This window comes from Arctopsyche grandis, chromosome 9 (genome assembly GCF_051622035.1).
Source record: "Arctopsyche grandis isolate Sample6627 chromosome 9, ASM5162203v2, whole genome shotgun sequence".
NCBI classification, from domain to species: Eukaryota; Metazoa; Arthropoda; class Insecta; order Trichoptera; family Hydropsychidae; genus Arctopsyche; species Arctopsyche grandis.
The window spans coordinates 3038056-3056836 of record NC_135363.1 but is presented as its reverse complement, the minus strand read 5'-3'; the positions used below and the strand labels follow the sequence as shown (position 1 = coordinate 3056836).

Genomic DNA, 18781 nt, shown 5'->3' with positions numbered 1-18781 from the left:
CAAAAGGTTAGATTTTTTAGTAAATGATTTTAGACAAATTTCACATTTTTGTAGTTTTATCCCAGTATGCAATTTTTCATGTGACACACGGATTGATTTTTGAGAAAACGATTTTAGACAAATTTCACATTTGTGTGGTTTTATCCCAGTATGCAATTTTTCATGTGACACAAGGCTAGATTTTTGAGAAAATGATTTTAGACGAATTTCACATTTATGTGGTTTTATCCAAGTATGCAAATTTTTATGTTTCTGGAGAGTAGAATTTTCAGTAAATGATTTTAAACAAATTTCACATTTATGTGGTTTTTTCCCAGTATGCAATTTTTTATGTTTCCGGAGAGTAGATTTTTCAGAAAATGATTTTAAACAAATTTTACATTTATGTGGTTTTATCCCAGTATGCAATTTTTTATGTTTCCGGAGAGTAGAATTTTCAGTAAATGATTTTAAACAAATGTTACATTTATGTGGTTTTATCCCAGTATGCAATTTTTATGTTTCTGGAGAGTAGAATTTTCAGTAAATGATTTTAAACAAATGTTACATTTGTGTGGTTTTATCCCAGTTTGCAATTTTTCATGTGACAAAAGGTTAGATTTTTTAGTAAATGATTTTAGACAAATTTCACATTTATGTGGTTTTATCCCAGTATGCAATTTTTCATGTGACACAAGGCTAGATTTTTGAGAAATCGATTTTAGACAAATTTCACATTTATGTGGTTTTATCCCAGTATGCAATTTTTCATGTGACACACGGCTTGATTTTTGAGAAAACGATTTTAGACAAATTTCACATTTTTGTAGTTTTATCCCAGTATGCAATTTTTTATGTCTCTGGAGAGTAGAATTTTCAGTAAATGATTTTAAACAAATTTCACATTTATGTGGTTTTATCCCAGTATGCAATTTTTCATGTGAAACACGGATTGATTTTTGAGAAAACGATTTTAGACAAATTTCACATTTGTGTGGTTTTATCCCAGTATGCAATTTTTTATGTTTCCGGAGAGTAAAATTTTCAATAAATGATTTTTAACAAATGTTACATTTGTGTGGTTTTATCCCAGTATGAAATTTTTCATGTGACACACGGCTAGATTTTTAAGAAAACGATTTTAGACAAATTTCACATTTATGTGGTTTTATCCCAGTATGCAATTTTTCATGTGACACAAGGCTAGATTTTTGAGAAATCGATTTTAGACAAATTTCACATTTATGTGGTTTTATCCCAGTATGCAATTTTTCATGTGACACACGGCTTGATTTTTGAGAAAACGATTTTAGACAAATTTCACATTTTTGTAGTTTTATCCCAGTATGCAATTTTTTATGTCTCTGGAGAGTAGAATTTTCAGTAAATGATTTTAAACAAATTTCACATTTATGTGGTTTTATCCCAGTATGCAATTTTTCATGTGACACACGGATTGATTTTTGAGAAAACGATTTTAGACAAATTTCACATTTGTGTGGTTTTATCCAAGTATGCAAATTTTTATGTTTCTGGAGAGTAGAATTTTCAGTAAATGATTTTAAACAAATTTCACATTTATGTGGTTTTTTCCCAGTATGCAATTTTTTATGTTTCCGGAGAGTAGATTTTTCAGAAAATGATTTTAAACAAATTTCACATTTATGTGGTTTTATCCCAGTATGCAATTTTTCATGTGACACACGGATTGATTTTTGAGAAAACGATTTTAGACAAATTTCACATTTGTGTGGTTTTATCCCAGTATGCAATTTTTCATGTGACACACGGCTTGATTTTTGAGAAAACGATTTTAGACAAATTTCACATTTTTGTAGTTTTATCCCAGTATGCAATTTTTTATGTCTCTGGAGAGTAGAATTTTCAGTAAATGATTTTTAACAAATGTTACATTTGTGTGGTTTTATCCCAGTTTGCAATTTTTCATGTGACACAAGGCTAGAATTTTGAGAAAACGATTTTAGACAAATTTCACATTTATGTGGTTTTATCCCAGTATGCAATTTTTCATGTGACACAAGGCTAGATTTTTGAGAAAATGATTTTAGACGAATTTCACATTTATGTGGTTTTATCCAAGTATGCAAATTTTTATGTTTCTGGAGAGTAGAATTTTCAGTAAATGATTTTAAACAAATTTCACATTTATGTGGTTTTTTCCCAGTATGCAATTTTTTATGTTTCCGGAGAGTAGAATTTTCAGTAAATGATTTTAAACAAATGTTACATTTATGTGGTTTTATCCCAGTATGCAATTTTTATGTTTCTGGAGAGTAGAATTTTCAGTAAATGATTTTAAACAAATGTTACATTTGTGTGGTTTTATCCCAGTTTGCAATTTTTCATGTGACAAAAGGTTAGATTTTTTAGTAAATGATTTTAGACAAATTTCACATTTTTGTAGTTTTATCCCAGTATGCAATTTTTTATGTCTCTGGAGAGTAGAATTTTCAGTAAATGATTTTAGACAAATTTCACATTTATGTGGTTTTATCCCAGTATGCAATTTTTCATGTGACACAAGGCTAGATTTTTGAGAAATCGATTTTAGACAAATTTCACATTTATGTGGTTTTATCCCAGTATGCAATTTTTCATGTGACACACGGCTTGATTTTTGAGAAAACGATTTTAGACAAATTTCACATTTTTGTAGTTTTATCCCAGTATGCAATTTTTATGTCTCCGGAGAGTAGAATTTTCAGTAAATGATTTTTAACAAATGTTACATTTGTGTGGTTTTATCCCAGTTTGCAATTTTTCATGTGACACAAGGCTAGATTTTTGAGAAATCGATTTTAGACAAATTTCACATTTATGTGGTTTTATCCCAGTATGCAATTTTTCATGTGACACAAGGCTAGATTTTTGAGAAAACGATTTTAGACGAATTTCACATTTATGTGGTTTTATCCAAGTATGCAAATTTTTATGTTTCTGGAGAGTAGAATTTTCAGTAAATGATTTTAAACAAATTTCACATTTATGTGGTTTTTTCCCAGTATGCAATTTTTTATGTTTCCGGAGAGTAGAATTTTCAGTAAATGATTTTAAACAAATGTTACATTTATGTGGTTTTATCCCAGTATGCAATTTTTATGTTTCTGGAGAGTAGAATTTTCAGTAAATGATTTTAAACAAATGTTACATTTGTGTGGTTTTATCCCAGTTTGCAATTTTTCATGTGACAAAAGGTTAGATTTTTTAGTAAATGATTTTAGACAAATTTCACATTTATGTGGTTTCATCCCAGTATGCAATTTTTCATGTGACACAAGGCTAGATTTTTGAGAAATCGATTTTAGACAAATTTCACATTTATGTGGTTTTATCCCAGTATGCAATTTTTCATGTGACACACGGCTTGATTTTTGAGAAAACGATTTTAGACAAATTTCACATTTGTGTGGTTTTATCCCAGTATGCAATTTTTCATGTGACACAAGGCTAGATTTTTGAGAAAATGATTTTAGACGAATTTCACATTTATGTGGTTTTATCCAAGTATGCAAATTTTTATGTTTCTGGAGAGTAGAATTTTCAGTAAATGATTTTAAACAAATTTCACATTTATGTGGTTTTTTCCCAGTATGCAATTTTTTATGTTTCCGGAGAGTAGAATTTTCAGTAAATGATTTTAAACAAATGTTACATTTATGTGGTTTTATCCCAGTATGCAATTTTTATGTTTCTGGAGAGTAGAATTTTCAGTAAATGATTTTAAACAAATGTTACATTTGTGTGGTTTTATCCCAGTTTGCAATTTTTCATGTGACAAAAGGTTAGATTTTTTAGTAAATGATTTTAGACAAATTTCACATTTTTGTAGTTTTATCCCAGTATGCAATTTTTTATGTCTCTGGAGAGTAGAATTTTCAGTAAATGATTTTAGACAAATTTCACATTTATGTGGTTTTATCCCAGTATGCAATTTTTCATGTGACACAAGGCTAGATTTTTGAGAAATCGATTTTAGACAAATTTCACATTTATGTGGTTTTATCCCAGTATGCAATTTTTCATGTGACACACGGCTTGATTTTTGAGAAAACGATTTTAGACAAATTTCACATTTTTGTAGTTTTATCCCAGTATGCAATTTTTATGTCTCCGGAGAGTAGAATTTTCAGTAAATGATTTTTAACAAATGTTACATTTGTGTGGTTTTATCCCAGTTTGCAATTTTTCATGTGACACAAGGCTAGATTTTTGAGAAATCGATTTTAGACAAATTTCACATTTATGTGGTTTTATCCCAGTATGCAATTTTTCATGTGACACAAGGCTAGATTTTTGAGAAAACGATTTTAGACGAATTTCACATTTATGTGGTTTTATCCAAGTATGCAAATTTTTATGTTTCTGGAGAGTAGAATTTTCAGTAAATGATTTTAAACAAATTTCACATTTATGTGGTTTTTTCCCAGTATGCAATTTTTTATGTTTCCGGAGAGTAGAATTTTCAGTAAATGATTTTAAACAAATGTTACATTTATGTGGTTTTATCCCAGTATGCAATTTTTATGTTTCTGGAGAGTAGAATTTTCAGTAAATGATTTTAAACAAATGTTACATTTGTGTGGTTTTATCCCAGTTTGCAATTTTTCATGTGACAAAAGGTTAGATTTTTTAGTAAATGATTTTAGACAAATTTCACATTTATGTGGTTTCATCCCAGTATGCAATTTTTCATGTGACACAAGGCTAGATTTTTGAGAAATCGATTTTAGACAAATTTCACATTTATGTGGTTTTATCCCAGTATGCAATTTTTCATGTGACACACGGCTTGATTTTTGAGAAAACGATTTTAGACAAATTTCACATTTGTGTGGTTTTATCCCAGTATGCAATTTTTTATGTCTCTGGAGAGTAGAATTTTCAGTAAATGATTTTAAACAAATTTCACATTTATGTGGTTTTATCCCAGTATGCAATTTTTCATGTGACACACGGATTGATTTTTGAGAAAACGATTTTAGACAAATTTCACATTTGTGTGGTTTTATCCCAGTATGCAATTTTTCATGTGACACAAGGCTAGATTTTTGAGAAAATGATTTTAGACGAATTTCACATTTATGTGGTTTTATCCAAGTATGCAAATTTTTATGTTTCTGGAGAGTAGAATTTTCAGTAAATGATTTTAAACAAATTTCACATTTATGTGGTTTTTTCCCAGTATGCAATTTTTTATGTTTCCGGAGAGTAGAATTTTCAGTAAATGATTTTAAACAAATGTTACATTTATGTGGTTTTATCGCAGTATGCAATTTTTATGTTTCTGGAGAGTAGAATTTTCAGTAAATGATTTTAAACAAATGTTACATTTGTGTGGTTTTATCCCAGTTTGCAATTTTTCATGTGACAAAAGGTTAGATTTTTTAGTAAATGATTTTAGACAAATTTCACATTTTTGTAGTTTTATCCCAGTATGCAATTTTTTATGTCTCTGGAGAGTAGAATTTTCAGAAAATGATTTTAAACAAATTTCACATTTATGTGGTTTTATCCCAGTATGCAATTTTTCATGTGACACACGGATTGATTTTTGAGAAAACGATTTTAGACAAATTTCACATTTGTGTGGTTTTATCCCAGTATGCAATTTTTTATGTTTCCGGAGAGTAGAGTTTTCAGTAAATGATTTTTAACAAATGTTACATTTGTGTGGTTTTATCCCAGTATGAAATTTTTCATGTGACACACGGCTAGATTTTTGAGAAAACGATTTTAGACAAATTTCACATTTGTGTGGTTTTATCCCAGTATGCAATTTTTTATGTTTCCGGAGAGTAGAATTTTCAGTAAATGATTTTAAACAAATGTTACATTTATGTGGTTTTATCCCAGTATGCAATTTTTATGTTTCTGGAGAGTAGAATTTTCAGTAAATGATTTTAAACAAATGTTACATTTGTGTGGTTTTATCCCAGTTTGCAATTTTTCATGTGACAAAAGGTTAGATTTTTTAGTAAATGATTTTAGACAAATTTCACATTTTTGTAGTTTTATCCCAGTATGCAATTTTTCATGTGACACACGGATTGATTTTTGAGAAAACGATTTTAGACAAATTTCACATTTGTGTGGTTTTATCCCAGTATGCAATTTTTCATGTGACACAAGGCTAGATTTTTGAGAAAATGATTTTAGACGAATTTCACATTTATGTGGTTTTATCCAAGTATGCAAATTTTTATGTTTCTGGAGAGTAGAATTTTCAGTAAATGATTTTAAACAAATTTCACATTTATGTGGTTTTTTCCCAGTATGCAATTTTTTATGTTTCCGGAGAGTAGATTTTTCAGAAAATGATTTTAAACAAATTTTACATTTATGTGGTTTTATCCCAGTATGCAATTTTTTATGTTTCCGGAGAGTAGAATTTTCAGTAAATGATTTTAAACAAATGTTACATTTATGTGGTTTTATCCCAGTATGCAATTTTTATGTTTCTGGAGAGTAGAATTTTCAGTAAATGATTTTAAACAAATGTTACATTTGTGTGGTTTTATCCCAGTTTGCAATTTTTCATGTGACAAAAGGTTAGATTTTTTAGTAAATGATTTTAGACAAATTTCACATTTATGTGGTTTTATCCCAGTATGCAATTTTTCATGTGACACAAGGCTAGATTTTTGAGAAATCGATTTTAGACAAATTTCACATTTATGTGGTTTTATCCCAGTATGCAATTTTTCATGTGACACACGGCTTGATTTTTGAGAAAACGATTTTAGACAAATTTCACATTTTTGTAGTTTTATCCCAGTATGCAATTTTTTATGTCTCTGGAGAGTAGAATTTTCAGTAAATGATTTTAAACAAATTTCACATTTATGTGGTTTTATCCCAGTATGCAATTTTTCATGTGAAACACGGATTGATTTTTGAGAAAACGATTTTAGACAAATTTCACATTTGTGTGGTTTTATCCCAGTATGCAATTTTTTATGTTTCCGGAGAGTAAAATTTTCAATAAATGATTTTTAACAAATGTTACATTTGTGTGGTTTTATCCCAGTATGAAATTTTTCATGTGACACACGGCTAGATTTTTAAGAAAACGATTTTAGACAAATTTCACATTTATGTGGTTTTATCCCAGTATGCAATTTTTCATGTGACACAAGGCTAGATTTTTGAGAAATCGATTTTAGACAAATTTCACATTTATGTGGTTTTATCCCAGTATGCAATTTTTCATGTGACACACGGCTTGATTTTTGAGAAAACGATTTTAGACAAATTTCACATTTTTGTAGTTTTATCCCAGTATGCAATTTTTTATGTCTCTGGAGAGTAGAATTTTCAGTAAATGATTTTAAACAAATTTCACATTTATGTGGTTTTATCCCAGTATGCAATTTTTCATGTGACACACGGATTGATTTTTGAGAAAACGATTTTAGACAAATTTCACATTTGTGTGGTTTTATCCCAGTATGCAATTTTTTATGTTTCCGGAGAGTAGAATTTTCAGTAAATGATTTTTAACAAATGTTACATTTGTGTGGTTTTATCCCAGTATGAAATTTTTCATGTGACACACGGCTAGATTTTTGAGAAAACGATTTTAGACAAATTTCACATTTGTGTGGTTTTATCCCAGTATGCAATTTTTTATGTTTCCGGAGAGTAGAATTTTCAGTAAATGATTTTAAACAAATGTTACATTTATGTGGTTTTATCCCAGTATGCAATTTTTATGTTTCTGGAGAGTAGAATTTTCAGTAAATGATTTTAAACAAATGTTACATTTGTGTGGTTTTATCCCAGTTTGCAATTTTTCATGTGACAAAAGGTTAGATTTTTTAGTAAATGATTTTAGACAAATTTCACATTTTTGTAGTTTTATCCCAGTATGCAATTTTTCATGTGACACACGGATTGATTTTTGAGAAAACGATTTTAGACAAATTTCACATTTGTGTGGTTTTATCCCAGTATGCAATTTTTCATGTGACACAAGGCTAGATTTTTGAGAAAATGATTTTAGACGAATTTCACATTTATGTGGTTTTATCCAAGTATGCAAATTTTTATGTTTCTGGAGAGTAGAATTTTCAGTAAATGATTTTAAACAAATTTCACATTTATGTGGTTTTTTCCCAGTATGCAACTTTTTATGTTTCCGGAGAGTAGATTTTTCAGAAAATGATTTTAAACAAATTTTACATTTATGTGGTTTTATCCCAGTATGCAATTTTTTATGTTTCCGGAGAGTAGAATTTTCAGTAAATGATTTTAAACAAATGTTACATTTATGTGGTTTTATCCCTGTATGCAATTTTTATGTTTCTGGAGAGTAGAATTTTCAGTAAATGATTTTAAACAAATGTTACATTTGTGTGGTTTTATCCCAGTTTGCAATTTTTCATGTGACAAAAGGTTAGATTTTTTAGTAAATGATTTTAGACAAATTTCACATTTATGTGGTTTTATCCCAGTATGCAATTTTTCATGTGACACAAGGCTAGATTTTTGAGAAATCGATTTTAGACAAATTTCACATTTATGTGGTTTTATCCCAGTATGCAATTTTTCATGTGACACACGGCTTGATTTTTGAGAAAACGATTTTAGACAAATTTCACATTTTTGTAGTTTTATCCCAGTATGCAATTTTTTATGTCTCTGGAGAGTAGAATTTTCAGTAAATGATTTTAAACAAATTTCACATTTATGTGGTTTTATCCCAGTATGCAATTTTTCATGTGACACACGGATTGATTTTTGAGAAAACGATTTTAGACAAATTTCACATTTGTGTGGTTTTATCCCAGTATGCAATTTTTTATGTTTCCGGAGAGTAGAATTTTCAGTAAATGATTTTTAACAAATGTTACATTTGTGTGGTTTTATCCCAGTATGAAATTTTTCATGTGACACACGGCTAGATTTTTGAGAAAACGATTTTAGACAAATTTCACATTTATGTGGTTTTATCCCAGTATGCAATTTTTTATGTCTCTGGAGAGTAGAATTTTCAGTAAATGATTTTAGACAAATTTCACATTTATGTGGTTTTATCCCAGTATGCAATTTTTCATGTGACACAAGGCTAGATTTTTGAGAAATCGATTTTAGACAAATTTCACATTTATGTGGTTTTATCCCAGTATGCAATTTTTCATGTGACACACGGCTTGATTTTTGAGAAAACGATTTTAGACAAATTTCACATTTTTGTAGTTTTATCCCAGTATGCAATTTTTTATGTCTCTGGAGAGTAGAATTTTCAGTAAATGATTTTAAACAAATTTCACATTTATGTGGTTTTATCCCAGTATGCAATTTTTCATGTGACACACGGATTGATTTTTGAGAAAACGATTTTAGACAAATTTCACATTTGTGTGGTTTTATCCCAGTATGCAATTTTTTATGTTTCCGGAGAGTAGAATTTTCAGTAAATGATTTTTAACAAATGTTACATTTGTGTGGTTTTATCCCAGTATGAAATTTTTCATGTGACACACGGCTAGATTTTTGAGAAAACGATTTTAGACAAATTTCACATTTGTGTGGTTTTATCCCAGTATGCAATTTTTTATGTTTCCGGAGAGTAGAATTTTCAGTAAATGATTTTAAACAAATGTTACATTTATGTGGTTTTATCCCAGTATGCAATTTTTATGTTTCTGGAGAGTAGAATTTTCAGTAAATGATTTTAAACAAATGTTACATTTGTGTGGTTTTATCCCAGTTTGCAATTTTTCATGTGACAAAAGGTTAGATTTTTTAGTAAATGATTTTAGACAAATTTCACATTTTTGTAGTTTTATCCCAGTATGCAATTTTTTATGACTCTGGAGAGTAGAATTTTCAGTAAATGATTGTAAACAAATTTCACATTTATGTGGTTTTATCCCAGTATGCAATTTTTCATGTGACACACGGATTGATTTTTGAGAAAACGATTTTAGACAAATTTCACATTTGTGTGGTTTTATCCCAGTATGCAATTTTTCATGTGACACAAGGCTAGATTTTTGAGAAAATGATTTTAGACGAATTTCACATTTATGTGGTTTTATCCAAGTATGCAAATTTTTATGTTTCTGGAGAGTAGAATTTTCAGTAAATGATTTTAAACAAATTTCACATTTATGTGGTTTTTTCCCAGTATGCAATTTTTTATGTTTCCGGAGAGTAGAATTTTCAGTAAATGATTTTAAACAAATGTTACATTTATGTGGTTTTATCGCAGTATGCAATTTTTATGTTTCTGGAGAGTAGAATTTTCAGTAAATGATTTTAAACAAATGTTACATTTGTGTGGTTTTATCCCAGTTTGCAATTTTTCATGTGACAAAAGGTTAGATTTTTTAGTAAATGATTTTAGACAAATTTCACATTTTTGTAGTTTTATCCCAGTATGCAATTTTTTATGTCTCTGGAGAGTAGAATTTTCAGAAAATGATTTTAAACAAATTTCACATTTATGTGGTTTTATCCCAGTATGCAATTTTTCATGTGACACACGGATTGATTTTTGAGAAAACGATTTTAGACAAATTTCACATTTGTGTGGTTTTATCCCAGTATGCAATTTTTCATGTGACACAAGGCTAGATTTTTGAGAAAATGATTTTAGACGAATTTCACATTTATGTGGTTTTATCCAAGTATGCAAATTTTTATGTTTCTGGAGAGTAGAATTTTCAGTAAATGATTTTAAACAAATTTCACATTTGTGTGGTTTTATCCCAGTATGCAATTTTTTATGTTTCCGGAGAGTAGAATTTTCAGTAAATGATTTTAAACAAATGTTACATTTATGTGGTTTTATCCCAGTATGCAATTTTTATGTTTCTGGAGAGTAGAATTTTCAGTAAATGATTTTAAACAAATGTTACATTTGTGTGGTTTTATCCCAGTTTGCAATTTTTCATGTGACAAAAGGTTAGATTTTTTAGTAAATGATTTTAGACAAATTTCACATTTTTGTAGTTTTATCCCAGTATGCAATTTTTTATGACTCTGGAGAGTAGAATTTTCAGTAAATGATTGTAAACAAATTTCACATTTATGTGGTTTTATCCCAGTATGCAATTTTTCATGTGACACACGGATTGATTTTTGAGAAAACGATTTTAGACAAATTTCACATTTGTGTGGTTTTATCCCAGTATGCAATTTTTCATGTGACACAAGGCTAGATTTTTGAGAAAATGATTTTAGACGAATTTCACATTTATGTGGTTTTATCCAAGTATGCAAATTTTTATGTTTCTGGAGAGTAGAATTTTCAGTAAATGATTTTAAACAAATTTCACATTTATGTGGTTTTTTCCCAGTATGCAATTTTTTATGTTTCCGGAGAGTAGAATTTTCAGTAAATGATTTTAAACAAATGTTACATTTATGTGGTTTTATCGCAGTATGCAATTTTTATGTTTCTGGAGAGTAGAATTTTCAGTAAATGATTTTAAACAAATGTTACATTTGTGTGGTTTTATCCCAGTTTGCAATTTTTCATGTGACAAAAGGTTAGATTTTTTAGTAAATGATTTTAGACAAATTTCACATTTTTGTAGTTTTATCCCAGTATGCAATTTTTTATGTCTCTGGAGAGTAGAATTTTCAGAAAATGATTTTAAACAAATTTCACATTTATGTGGTTTTATCCCAGTATGCAATTTTTCATGTGACACACGGATTGATTTTTGAGAAAACGATTTTAGACAAATTTCACATTTGTGTGGTTTTATCCCAGTATGCAATTTTTCATGTGACACAAGGCTAGATTTTTGAGAAAATGATTTTAGACGAATTTCACATTTATGTGGTTTTATCCAAGTATGCAAATTTTTATGTTTCTGGAGAGTAGAATTTTCAGTAAATGATTTTAAACAAATTTCACATTTATGTGGTTTTTTCCCAGTATGCAATTTTTTATGTTTCCGGAGAGTAGAATTTTCAGTAAATGATTTTAAACAAATGTTACATTTATGTGGTTTTATCGCAGTATGCAATTTTTATGTTTCCGGAGAGTAGAATTTTCAGTAAATGATTTTAAACAAATGTTACATTTATGTGGTTTTATCGCAGTATGCAATTTTTATGTTTCTGGAGAGTAGAATTTTCAGTAAATGATTTTAAACAAATGTTACATTTGTGTGGTTTTATCCCAGTTTGCAATTTTTCATGTGACAAAAGGTTAGATTTTTTAGTAAATGATTTTAGACAAATTTCACATTTTTGTAGTTTTATCCCAGTATGCAATTTTTTATGTCTCTGGAGAGTAGAATTTTCAGAAAATGATTTTAAACAAATTTCACATTTATGTGGTTTTATCCCAGTATGCAATTTTTCATGTGACACACGGATTGATTTTTGAGAAAACGATTTTAGACAAATTTCACATTTGTGTGGTTTTATCCCAGTATGCAATTTTTCATGTGACACAAGGCTAGATTTTTGAGAAAATGATTTTAGACGAATTTCACATTTATGTGGTTTTATCCAAGTATGCAAATTTTTATGTTTCTGGAGAGTAGAATTTTCAGTAAATGATTTTAAACAAATTTCACATTTGTGTGGTTTTATCCCAGTATGCAATTTTTTATGTTTCCGGAGAGTAGAATTTTCAGTAAATGATTTTAAACAAATGTTACATTTATGTGGTTTTATCCCAGTATGCAATTTTTATGTTTCTGGAGAGTAGAATTTTCAGTAAATGATTTTAAACAAATGTTACATTTGTGTGGTTTTATCCCAGTTTGCAATTTTTCATGTGACAAAAGGTTAGATTTTTTAGTAAATGATTTTAGACAAATTTCACATTTTTGTAGTTTTATCCCAGTATGCAATTTTTTATGACTCTGGAGAGTAGAATTTTCAGTAAATGATTGTAAACAAATTTCACATTTATGTGGTTTTATCCCAGTATGCAATTTTTCATGTGACACACGGATTGATTTTTGAGAAAACGATTTTAGACAAATTTCACATTTGTGTGGTTTTATCCCAGTATGCAATTTTTCATGTGACACAAGGCTAGATTTTTGAGAAAATGATTTTAGACGAATTTCACATTTATGTGGTTTTATCCAAGTATGCAAATTTTTATGTTTCTGGAGAGTAGAATTTTCAGTAAATGATTTTAAACAAATTTCACATTTATGTGGTTTTTTCCCAGTATGCAATTTTTTATGTTTCCGGAGAGTAGAATTTTCAGTAAATGATTTTAAACAAATGTTACATTTATGTGGTTTTATCGCAGTATGCAATTTTTATGTTTCTGGAGAGTAGAATTTTCAGTAAATGATTTTAAACAAATGTTACATTTGTGTGGTTTTATCCCAGTTTGCAATTTTTCATGTGACAAAAGGTTAGATTTTTTAGTAAATGATTTTAGACAAATTTCACATTTTTGTAGTTTTATCCCAGTATGCAATTTTTTATGTCTCTGGAGAGTAGAATTTTCAGAAAATGATTTTAAACAAATTTCACATTTATGTGGTTTTATCCCAGTATGCAATTTTTCATGTGACACACGGATTGATTTTTGAGAAAACGATTTTAGACAAATTTCACATTTGTGTGGTTTTATCCCAGTATGCAATTTTTCATGTGACACAAGGCTAGATTTTTGAGAAAATGATTTTAGACGAATTTCACATTTATGTGGTTTTATCCAAGTATGCAAATTTTTATGTTTCTGGAGAGTAGAATTTTCAGTAAATGATTTTAAACAAATTTCACATTTATGTGGTTTTTTCCCAGTATGCAATTTTTTATGTTTCCGGAGAGTAGAATTTTCAGTAAATGATTTTAAACAAATGTTACATTTATGTGGTTTTATCGCAGTATGCAATTTTTATGTTTCTGGAGAGTAGAATTTTCAGTAAATGATTTTAAACAAATGTTACATTTGTGTGGTTTTATCCCAGTTTGCAATTTTTCATGTGACAAAAGGTTAGATTTTTTAGTAAATGATTTTAGACAAATTTCACATTTTTGTAGTTTTATCCCAGTATGCAATTTTTTATGTCTCTGGAGAGTAGAATTTTCAGAAAATGATTTTAAACAAATTTCACATTTATGTGGTTTTATCCCAGTATGCAATTTTTCATGTGACACACGGATTGATTTTTGAGAAAACGATTTTAGACAAATTTCACATTTGTGTGGTTTTATCCCAGTATGCAATTTTTTATGTTTCCGGAGAGTAGAGTTTTCAGTAAATGATTTTTAACAAATGTTACATTTGTGTGGTTTTATCCCAGTATGAAATTTTTCATGTGACACACGGCTAGATTTTTGAGAAAACGATTTTAGACAAATTTCACATTTGTGTGGTTTTATCCCAGTATGCAATTTTTTATGTTTCCGGAGAGTAGAATTTTCAGTAAATGATTTTAAACAAATGTTACATTTATGTGGTTTTATCCCAGTATGCAATTTTTATGTTTCTGGAGAGTAGAATTTTCAGTAAATGATTTTAAACAAATGTTACATTTGTGTGGTTTTATCCCAGTTTGCAATTTTTCATGTGACAAAAGGTTAGATTTTTTAGTAAATGATTTTAGACAAATTTCACATTTTTGTAGTTTTATCCCAGTATGCAATTTTTCATGTGACACACGGATTGATTTTTGAGAAAACGATTTTAGACAAATTTCACATTTGTGTGGTTTTATCCCAGTATGCAATTTTTCATGTGACACAAGGCTAGATTTTTGAGAAAATGATTTTAGACGAATTTCACATTTATGTGGTTTTATCCAAGTATGCAAATTTTTATGTTTCTGGAGAGTAGAATTTTCAGTAAATGATTTTAAACAAATTTCACATTTATGTGGTTTTTTCCCAGTATGCAATTTTTTATGTTTCCGGAGAGTAGATTTTTCAGAAAATGATTTTAAACAAATTTTACATTTATGTGGTTTTATCCCAGTATGCAATTTTTTATGTTTCCGGAGAGTAGAATTTTCAGTAAATGATTTTAAACAAATGTTACATTTGTGTGGTTTTATCCCAGTATGAAATTTTTCATGTGACACACGGCTAGATTTTTGAGAAAACGATTTTAGACAAATTTCACATTTGTGTGGTTTTATCCCAGTATGCAATTTTTTATGTTTCCGGAGAGTAGAATTTTCAGTAAATGATTTTAAACAAATGTTACATTTATGTGGTTTTATCCCAGTATGCAATTTTTATGTTTCTGGAGAGTAGAATTTTCAGTAAATGATTTTAAACAAATGTTACATTTGTGTGGTTTTATCCCAGTTTGCAATTTTTCATGTGACAAAAGGTTAGATTTTTTAGTAAATGATTTTAGACAAATTTCACATTTTTGTAGTTTTATCCCAGTATGCAATTTTTCATGTGACACACGGATTGATTTTTGAGAAAACGATTTTAGACAAATTTCACATTTGTGTGGTTTTATCCCAGTATGCAATTTTTCATGTGACACAAGGCTAGATTTTTGAGAAAATGATTTTAGACGAATTTCACATTTATGTGGTTTTATCCAAGTATGCAAATTTTTATGTTTCTGGAGAGTAGAATTTTCAGTAAATGATTTTAAACAAATTTCACATTTATGTGGTTTTTTCCCAGTATGCAATTTTTTATGTTTCCGGAGAGTAGATTTTTCAGAAAATGATTTTAAACAAATTTTACATTTATGTGGTTTTATCCCAGTATGCAATTTTTTATGTTTCCGGAGAGTAGAATTTTCAGTAAATGATTTTAAACAAATGTTACATTTATGTGGTTTTATCCCAGTATGCAATTTTTATGTTTCTGGAGAGTAGAATTTTCAGTAAATGATTTTAAACAAATGTTACATTTGTGTGGTTTTATCCCAGTTTGCAATTTTTCATGTGACAAAAGGTTAGATTTTTTAGTAAATGATTTTAGACAAATTTCACATTTATGTGGTTTTATCCCAGTATGCAATTTTTCATGTGACACAAGGCTAGATTTTTGAGAAATCGATTTTAGACAAATTTCACATTTATGTGGTTTTATCCCAGTATGCAATTTTTCATGTGACACACGGCTTGATTTTTGAGAAAACGATTTTAGACAAATTTCACATTTTTGTAGTTTTATCCCAGTATGCAATTTTTTATGTCTCTGGAGAGTAGAATTTTCAGTAAATGATTTTAAACAAATTTCACATTTATGTGGTTTTATCCCAGTATGCAATTTTTCATGTGAAACACGGATTGATTTTTGAGAAAACGATTTTAGACAAATTTCACATTTGTGTGGTTTTATCCCAGTATGCCATTTTTTATGTTTCCGGAGAGTAAAATTTTCAATAAATGATTTTTAACAAATGTTACATTTGTGTGGTTTTATCCCAGTATGAAATTTTTCATGTGACACACGGCTAGATTTTTAAGAAAACGATTTTAGACAAATTTCACATTTATGTGGTTTTATCCCAGTATGCAATTTTTCATGTGACACAAGGCTAGATTTTTGAGAAATCGATTTTAGACAAATTTCACATTTATGTGGTTTTATCCCAGTATGCAATTTTTCATGTGACACACGGCTTGATTTTTGAGAAAACGATTTTAGACAAATTTCACATTTTTGTAGTTTTATCCCAGTATGCAATTTTTTATGTCTCTGGAGAGTAGAATTTTCAGTAAATGATTTTAAACAAATTTCACATTTATGTGGTTTTATCCCAGTATGCAATTTTTCATGTGACACACGGATTGATTTTTGAGAAAACGATTTTAGACAAATTTCACATTTGTGTGGTTTTATCCCAGTATGCAATTTTTTATGTTTCCGGAGAGTAGAATTTTCAGTAAATGATTTTTAACAAATGTTACATTTGTGTGGTTTTATCCCAGTATGAAATTTTTCATGTGACACACGGCTAGATTTTTGAGAAAACGATTTTAGACAAATTTCACATTTGTGTGGTTTTATCCCAGTATGCAATTTTTTATGTTTCCGGAGAGTAGAATTTTCAGTAAATGATTTTAAACAAATGTTACATTTATGTGGTTTTATCCCAGTATGCAATTTTTATGTTTCTGGAGAGTAGAATTTTCAGTAAATGATTTTAAACAAATGTTACATTTGTGTGGTTTTATCCCAGTTTGCAATTTTTCATGTGACAAAAGGTTAGATTTTTTAGTAAATGATTTTAGACAAATTTCACATTTTTGTAGTTTTATCCCAGTATGCAATTTTTCATGTGACACACGGATTGATTTTTGAGAAAACGATTTTAGACAAATTTCACATTTGTGTGGTTTTATCCCAGTATGCAATTTTTCATGTGACACAAGGCTAGATTTTTGAGAAAATGATTTTAGACGAATTTCACATTTATGTGGTTTTATCCAAGTATGCAAATTTTTATGTTTCTGGAGAGTAGAATTTTCAGTAAATGATTTTAAACAAATTTCACATTTATGTGGTTTTTTCCCAGTATGCAACTTTTTATGTTTCCGGAGAGTAGATTTTTCAGAAAATGATTTTAAACAAATTTTACATTTATGTGGTTTTATCCCAGTATGCAATTTTTTATGTTTCCGGAGAGTAGAATTTTCAGTAAATGATTTTAAACAAATGTTACATTTATGTGGTTTTATCCCTGTATGCAATTTTTATGTTTCTGGAGAGTAGAATTTTCAGTAAATGATTTTAAACAAATGTTACATTTGTGTGGTTTTATCCCAGTTTGCAATTTTTCATGTGACAAAAGGTTAGATTTTTTAGTAAATGATTTTAGACAAATTTCACATTTATGTGGTTTTATCCCAGTATGCAATTTTTCATGTGACACAAGGCTAGATTTTTGAGAAATCGATTTTAGACAAATTTCACATTTATGTGGTTTTATCCCAGTATGCAATTTTTCATGTGACACACGGCTTGATTTTTGAGAAAACGATTTTAGACAAATTTCACATTTTTGTAGTTTTATCCCAGTATGCAATTTTTTATGTCTCTGGAGAGTAGAATTTTCAGTAAATGATTTTAAACAAATTTCACATTTATGTGGTTTTATCCCAGTATGCAATTTTTCATGTGACACACGGATTGATTTTTGAGAAAACGATTTTAGACAAATTTCACATTTGTGTGGTTTTATCCCAGTATGCAATTTTTTATGTTTCCGGAGAGTAGAATTTTCAGTAAATGATTTTTAACAAATGTTACATTTGTGTGGTTTTATCCCAGTATGAAATTTTTCATGTGACACACGGCTAGATTTTTGAGAAAACGATTTTAGACAAATTTCACATTTATGTGGTTTTATCCCAGTATGCAATTTTTCATGTGACACACGGCTTGATTTTTGAGAAAACGATTTTAGACAAATTTCACATTTTTGTAGTTTTATCCCAGTATGCAATTTTTTATGTGACACACGGCTTGATTTTTGAGAAAACGATTTTAGACAAATTTCACATTTTTGTAGTTTTATCCCAGTATGCAATTTTTTATGTCTCTGGAGAGTAGAATTTTCAGTAAATGATTTTAGACAAATTTCACATTTATGTGGTTTTATCCCAGTATGCAATTTTTCATGTGACACAAGGCTAGATTTTTGAGAAATCGATTTTAGACAAATTTCACATTTATGTGGTTTTATCCCAGTATGCAATTTTTCATGTGACACACGGCTTGATTTTTGAGAAAACGATTTTAGACAAATTTCACATTTTTGTAGTTTTATCCCAGTATGCAATTTTTTATGTCTCTGGAGAGTAGAATTTTCAGTAAATGATTTTAAACAAATTTCACATTTATGTGGTTTTATCCCAGTATGCAATTT

The 18781-nt window shown here is 28.7% G+C and overlaps 2 long non-coding RNA genes across 2 annotated transcripts; both read left to right on the top strand.

The window, feature by feature from the left end:
- Positions 1-485: 485 nt before the first annotated feature.
- LOC143917092 (uncharacterized) lies at positions 486-5705 on the top strand. Its single transcript, XR_013261030.1, has 5 exons — positions 486-1239; positions 1325-1575; positions 1661-2079; positions 4679-5013; positions 5602-5705. It is a non-coding gene; the product is annotated as an uncharacterized LOC143917092 (long non-coding RNA).
- Positions 5706-13169: 7464 nt separating this feature from the next.
- LOC143917091 (uncharacterized) lies at positions 13170-18563 on the top strand. Its single transcript, XR_013261029.1, has 3 exons — positions 13170-15916; positions 16590-18266; positions 18436-18563. It is a non-coding gene; the product is annotated as an uncharacterized LOC143917091 (long non-coding RNA).
- The last annotated feature ends 218 nt before the right edge of the window (positions 18564-18781 follow it).